Here is a 7,876-nt window from a genome sequence, read left to right as displayed (position 1 = left end):
GAAATATGTTTGTTGGGTTGAACCCGAATCTATTTAAGTTTGTAAACTATTAATGTCTTTATGTCTCTCTTTTGCATCATCTTTAAGCAAACACTATGTCAATTACAGTTTATTTATGGAGTTTTTACAGTCAGATTGTTGAGTAAAAATTACAGTTTATTTGTGGAGTTTTACAGTCAGTTTCTATCCAAATATTTATTATTTTTTTGCTAAACTCATTATGTTATTAAGACCGCAGGATGAAAATACATGTTTTGAAATACTTTTATGAATATGAAAACCGAAATCAGATGATAATTGACAAATCGTTGTTTGGTTTCATTTTACGAGTACAAATTTATAAGCATTTTTCATCATAAAACATGCACAATCTCTTAAAGTGATAGCTAAAATATCCTTTATAAAAGATACAGAATTTTCTTTATTTCATGTCAATCCGACAGACTCATGCTTCAACAACTATAATCTTAATGGAATCATGTCAATAAGAGGCTAACTATGGAGAAATTAATAGGCTAACTACGGGCCTTGATAAGAACACAAAAACTCCTTGCGACTTTTGATTTGTTCTGTAAGAATTGTTGACATTATATATGTTGGCATTAGATATAAACCTTTTAACCATCTGCTTTATTTATTTCACATTTTCTTGACTAGATGTTTTACATATTTGAATAGCATGTTTGGTATGACCCAAAATTGAAAGCACTCACATACATCAACATTCATAAATATGTTATGCGTATCACAAGAATTGAAAGGGTATATGATTCTAATCTCAGTTGTGAAACAAAAAACAAAATTGAAAAGTTTTTTAAAAGCAAAAGAGTCCCCCGGCTTTATCAGACAATAGCATTGGCAGCACTTGCAATTCTGGGCCATAAATCAGCACATTCCTTCCCAATTGGATCAGTAATGGCAGAACCTGGTTTTTTTACCATCAAACAAATAATGATGAGTGAATGAATGAGGCCTAAAGATGATATAGTAATTTAACACATTTTGAGACATTTTTTACATTTCATTTCTCCCTTAGAATTCACTATCACACCAGCATTATCTGCATAGTAACAACATATTTATCAACCAAGATATTTACATATTACAATCAACAAATTTCATATATAAAAAAATTGTGTTGTGATTGTTCAAAATGGATAAGACCAAGAAGTAGGTAAGACTTTGAACGCAAATAAGTGAGTATAGTGTTTCTAAATACATCATTCATCATACCATAAACTCTATTCATTATCCATAATACTCTTTCTTTAATATCTTAGTGGGTATATACAATACCCAATACCCTTGAAAACCAATACTAAAGAAAAACTATTTCTAAATCCTCAACATTGAGTGTTTGTCATACAAAAGTGAATTGTAGTGAAGAAGGGGGATAAAGGCATTGTGATGATGAAGTGAGACATGATAATCAATCAAAAAGTCAAATTGTACACTAACTAAATGACACTTTAATTGTCAAAACAGATATCTGATTATGATGAGCTTTGTTTGGTTAAGTTGTTTACTTGTGGAAATGTGCATGCTTTTCAAATTGTTTGATTTGCCCTAGTTGTAATCAAATAAGGGATTGTATCAATCAGATCGTGAAAAGAGTGGGTTCTTCAGTCTAACTGTTCTAGTAAAGAATAACAAAGAATTGCTTAAACAAGTAACAAGTTATAACACAAAACAAAATCAGAATCTACTAAATCACCTTCAAAATACATGAACACTCCATCCTTTCGGCGCCAGGGCTTGCGTTATCTAACAATGACAGCAGGCATGACCTTCTTTCTCAAATCAGGTTTCCCTTTCTTCACCGTCACCATAACCATATCTCCCACACAAGCAGACGACAATCGATTAAAACGACCCTTGATCCCCTTCACTGATATGATGTAGAGATTCTTCGTGCCGATATTGTCGGCACAGTTGACCGTAGCCGCCACAGGAAGACCTGAAACACATTGTTTTTCAACATTGAATTACTATCAAGTATCAAACATGTAGTTAACAAAGAATTGTATAGAAGATGAAAACACTAACCTCGCTTCGACATTTTGGCAGCTTCAGAATACAAGGACAATGTGAAATTAGGGTTTTAGAGTATTTATATGAGAACCCTAAATTTAGGGTTCATGGCCGGAGAATATTTACCAAATGCGAGAAATACCAAAGGCGAGAAATACCAAATGCGAGAAATACCAAATGCGAGAAATACATTTCTCGTAATTGAGCACAAAATGCGAGAAATACCAAATGCGAGAAATACATTTCTCGTAATTGAGCACCAAATGCGAGAAATACCAAATGCGAGAAATACATTTCTCGTAGTTGAGCAGTAAAACAGGCGCGCAAAGGATATTACAGACTTTTCACAGGGCAAAAAAGACCCTTTTTGCCATATTATCAACCGTGGGCCTTTTTTGGAATTAGACTACTTATGAGGGTCATTTCATCAAATTTCCCTTATGACCCACTATTTCAAACAGAAATAAACAATTAAACATCTTTATTAAAATGGTCTCCAAAATGTATATATCAAATCAGATAGTGATATTGATAATTGGCATAAACAACAATTGATCAATAATATTTTTTTTATAAATTATTGAACAATATTGTGAGTTTAAACTCTTTCATCTCAATCATAAAAAAAATTGCTGACTATGTTGCAACTCTAAAAGACTATGTATAATATTTAAAATTATTAATCAATATTTTATTTTTCTAAATTTAATAGTATAAGGATATTCATTCATATATCACAATAAACAAATATATCTTTTGACTGGTAATTATAAAGACCTTATAAGAACTAAAATTTAAAATTGTTATTAAGACTTTTCAAATATATAAAATAATAAAGATGTACTAGGAGTGAATAGCCCAAAATGATCTACAAATATTGGCTTTATTATAAAATCAACAATAAATCTAAAAAAATAATGATTATAAGACAAGCATGCTGATAATGAAAATTAATAATAATATTTTTCAAAGAATCTACAACATAAGAGAATAATGAAATTACATAAATTTAAGAAAAAAAATTATCAACCTCAAAAGTTTGGGATAATTATATTTCCCTAAAGAGTGTTTTACAAATTAAAAATAAATAAATAAACATAGTAGATATAATTGTTATTTGTTTACTTAAGCACCGAGAAGCACAAAAGCTTATATGGATTTCCTCCCGTAATATATTTGGATTGTAAAATTTATGTGTATTTCCTTGTGATTGTAACCTGCAGAAAAAACATTTATTTTGATTTTCGTGAAAAACATGAGGTTTGATAATTTTAACACGGGTTTGCATCAATTTTTTTTTTAAATAAAACCATTGATATAAAAGATTTTTAAATGATCCATAATCACTTTTGAAATAAATTAAAAATAATTAATTTGGAGTGTTTTCATTTTAAATAATCAGGAGATTTTAAATAATTAATTTATAATATTATTTTTTATAAATTCGTCAGTTTAAATTAACATAATTAATTTTAAAGATTATTTATTTTGAAACAGAGTAGCCAACTATTGTTTTTTGAAAATCAATAAAAGTGACATACATTTATGAACGTATTGATTATTTCTTATTTTGGCCATTTTTCTTCATTGATTAGGCTTTATTAAGGATGGGTCGGTACGGTATACCTTAATATTTTATCCATACCTTATACCTTACCTAAAATTTCGGTATGCAAAAAATGCATACATTTACCTTATCTTGATTTCGGTATACCTTGTTTCGATATACCTTAATTTCGGTATACAAAAAATTCATACATTTACCTTACCTTAATTTCGGTATACCTTATTTTTGGTATGGTATCGGTATTATACCTTTGATACCTAAAAAATATATTATTTTTAAAAAAAATCAATCTCATCGGTAAGGTAGAGATTGCATATATTGAATAATATTCAGTATAATTATATTTTGATATTATTGAAAAATTATATTGCTATAATTAAATTAATTTCAAATCTATTTAATTATTTCCTTATAAGTATTATATATATTAACTTATAAATACTATTTCGGTATATCTCGATATACCAAAATTTTAAAAATCTCATACCTTTACCATACTAATAATTACGGTATCGTTATCATACCTTACCTTTTTTCAGTATACCTTAAAATTCGATATTTTCGATATTTTACAGTACAGTATTTTCGATGTACCTTTAATATCGGTAATTTTCCCCACCCCTAGGCTTTATATCAAAATAATTAATTGTTTTAATTGGATTTTGGTTTTGGAGTTAATTATTTTATTTTATTTATTATAAAATAAATCAAAATAATTATTTAATTTTATAAATTAGTGTGCAAATTTTTAATACTTACAGAGATACTTACACATTGATATTATAAAACTTTCTTAATACATTCATTATCTATATACATATTAAATTATTGAATTTAAAATATAAAACATATTAGCTTTGTTGGTTAAAATGTTGAACTTATGTTGTTAGTAAACACATATGTTCATCAAATTTTATGTAAAATTTAATATATAAAATATTTTTGCGCAACTAATTAAAGTGTTGTACTTATATTATTAGATTGTAAGTTCGAGACTCATATATAACATTTTTAATTTAATTTTTTAAATTTAACTGTTTCAATTTATGGTTGGGTCAACCTACGACCCGACTCAAGTATCAATTACTTTTACAAATATATCTAAATTAACCATAACTCTCAACCTGCCAAATTGGAGCAATTTGGAATTAAACATCATTGTATATATAATTGTTTCAATTCATGGGTGGGTCATTATGACCCAACTCAAATATCAATTTACTCTCACATATATATATTCCAATTAACCACACTTTCAAATATCAATTTACTCACACACACACACACATATATATATATATATATATCCAAATAACCACAACTCTCGACCGGTAAACCTGAGCAATTTGCACTTAAGCATCATTATATATCATACTAGGATTCTCGTGTTATGCACACGATACAGATATAACAAAATTTCAATAAAACTAACATTACAATATTTTTAAGATATGTAAATAATCTGTGAAATAATTAATAAAATACGAATAATATTAGAATAGAAAAATATATTCAATATAATTAATACAATTGAACTTATAACTCCTAGAAAAACCCTTCATATTAGGTTGTCGTGAAAATCTCGAGGTTCGAGAAATTCAACCTCGATTTGCTTGTTAGGATTTTTAAAAAAAAATAAAATCTTATTTTTAAAAGATGTCACTAATGCTGACATATTTTTGAAATGAATTAAAAATAATTAATTTTGTGTTCAATTTTAAGTTCCCGAGATTTACCATAATCAAATCACAATTTTATTTTTTAAGAAATCATTTAATTTAAAATAATTAAACATAATTAATTTTAAAGATTATTTATTTTGAAATAAAGACGCCAATGTTTAATTAATTTTGGTTTTGAATGTTTGATGTAAGTGAATAAGGGTTTAGTTTATTTATATGATGAATGCATATTTTGGTATATGTATGCAGGTTTCCAATTTCTTCATCAAAAATGGGGAAATTGTTGGGTCAAATAATTTTGACTAAGTGTTGAAATAATTTAACCACTGAGATTTTGATGATGAAATGACTTATTAGTTTTGATGCAGGTGTATTAAAACAATATTTCATAAGACTTGGCTCTAATGAGGGACATTAAATCGATTTTGGCATTCAATGCATAGAATTAGACGTACAGTCTAACTCATCGAAGTTAGACGTGTAGTCTAATGAATGCATAGAAATAGACGTATAGTCTAACTCATCGGAGTTAGACGTGTAGTCTAATGAATGCATAGAATTAGGCGTACAGTCTAACTCATCGGAGTTAGACGTGTAGTCTAATGAATGCATAGAATTAGACGTACAGTCTAACTCATCGGAGTTAGACATGTAGTCTAATGAATGCATAGAATTAAACGTACAGTCTAACTCATCGGAGTTAGACGTGTAGTCTAATGAATGCATAGAATTAGACGTACACTCTAACTTATCGGAGTTAGACGTGTAGTCTAATATACACGGAATTAGACGTAAGTCTAATGTGTTCGAAATTAGATGTACAGTCTAACTCAGCGGAGTTAGACGTGTAGTCTAATAGACTTGTACTTAGACAGATGGTCTAATAGATATTCAAAATTAGACGTGTAGTCTAATGAATGAACGGAATTAGACGTACAGTCTAACTCATCGGAGTTAGACGTGTAGTCTAATATATTTGCAATTAGACGGATATTCTAATTTGTGCGGAATTAGACGTGCAGTCTAACTTAGTGGAGTTAGACGTGCAGTCTAATAGAAAGTGAAAGTTAGACTCACGTCTAACTTTCACTAATTAGACTACACGTCTAATTATCCAATAACCATTAGACTGTACGTCTAACTCCACTAAGTTAGACTGCACGTCTAATTCCGGTTCTACCTCAGACTTGTCTAACTCCTTCAGACAAGTCTGAGGTAGAACCGGAATTAGACGTGCAGTCTAACTCAGTGGAGTTAGACGTACATTCTAATGGTTATTGGATAATTAGACGTGTAGTCTAATTAGTGAAAGTTAGACGTGAGTCTAACTCCTTCAGACAAGTCTGAGGTAGAGCCGGAATTAGACGCGTAGTCTAACTCAGTGGAGTTAGACGTACAGTCTAATGGTTATTGGATAGTTAGACGTGCAGTCTAATTAGTGAAAGTTAGACGTGAGTCTAACTCCTTCAGACAAGTCTGAGGTAGAACCGGAATTAGACGTGTAGTCTAACTCAGTGGAATTAGACGTACAGTCTAATGGTTATTGGATAATTAGACGTGTAGTCTAATTAGTGAAAGTTAGACATGAGTCTAACTCCTTTAGACAAGTCTGAGGTAGAACCGGAATTAGACATGCAGTCTAACTTAGTGGAGTTAGACGTGCAGTCTAATGGTTATTGTAATTAGACGTGAGTCTAATTATATTAGACCAGGCGGTTTAATAGACGTTATTATTAGAAGGAGATGTTTGATTTATTAGACTGATTTTCACCATCCGTCTAACTGAAATACGTCTAATGCTCAACTTAAGCAGTTTGCTTGAAGCTAGCATTTTACTTACCCACGTGCTATAGCTGTACCTTACTCCTGCTCCACTTTCTAGTGCAGATTAGTACAATAGTTATATGCAACCAACCAAGGAATGCCACATAAGCGAATTTTCCTCACATTACTTGTTTTGCAGTTACATCCCTGATTGAATATTCGGCGCACTACCAGTGATGTACGGTCACGATCCTTGTGCTCAGAACCTGCTGTGTACAATGGAGGCTTTCCAATGGAAGAGTGCCACGTATCATTCTAAAAGATTCGACTGTTAGCTCCTGCTCAGTATTTAATAAATCTAAAGGACAACGGACAATCGGCCGAACAAACAGTATCAGAAAACGAACAAGTAATCGGATTTTACAGAGAGAAACTATTCGATCATCTTGCTTACTGAATTCAAGCCTTTGAATACTCATACTGTGAAGCTAATTTCTGATTGTAATGTGTGTGTATCAAGAGAGAGCTAGAATCAAAACAACTTTAGTTGAGTGATATTCTTCATCTTGTAATTGAACAGAAAGTGTTCTGTTCAATAGTGAGCTAAGTGTGTAAACTGTATTTGATTCGAATCATATTATAGTGAATCCTTCTGGTGGTTGGAAGAAGGGGTGATGTAGGAGAGTTTCTCCGAACATCCATAAACAAACTGCTGTGTTTTCTCTTTTCTGTCATCTTTTCATATTTCATCTTGTGCTTCAAACCCAAGTAAACAATTCCGCCTTGAATCTGTTTCAAGTGTTTACAAGTGTTTGCGTAGAATAGAAAGCGA

General features: G+C 30.3%; 1 pseudogene; it reads right to left on the bottom strand.

The window, feature by feature from the left end:
• Window positions 1-842: 842 nt before the first annotated feature.
• Window positions 843-2,059, bottom strand: LOC124943331 (annotated as a pseudogene).
• Window positions 2,060-7,876: the final 5,817 nt, after the last annotated feature.

Source organism: Impatiens glandulifera, chromosome 6 (assembly GCF_907164915.1).
Source record: "Impatiens glandulifera chromosome 6, dImpGla2.1, whole genome shotgun sequence".
NCBI classification, from domain to species: domain Eukaryota; kingdom Viridiplantae; phylum Streptophyta; class Magnoliopsida; order Ericales; family Balsaminaceae; genus Impatiens; species Impatiens glandulifera.
The sequence above is the reverse complement of the archived record's forward strand: the minus strand, read 5'-3'. Positions and strand labels throughout refer to the sequence as shown.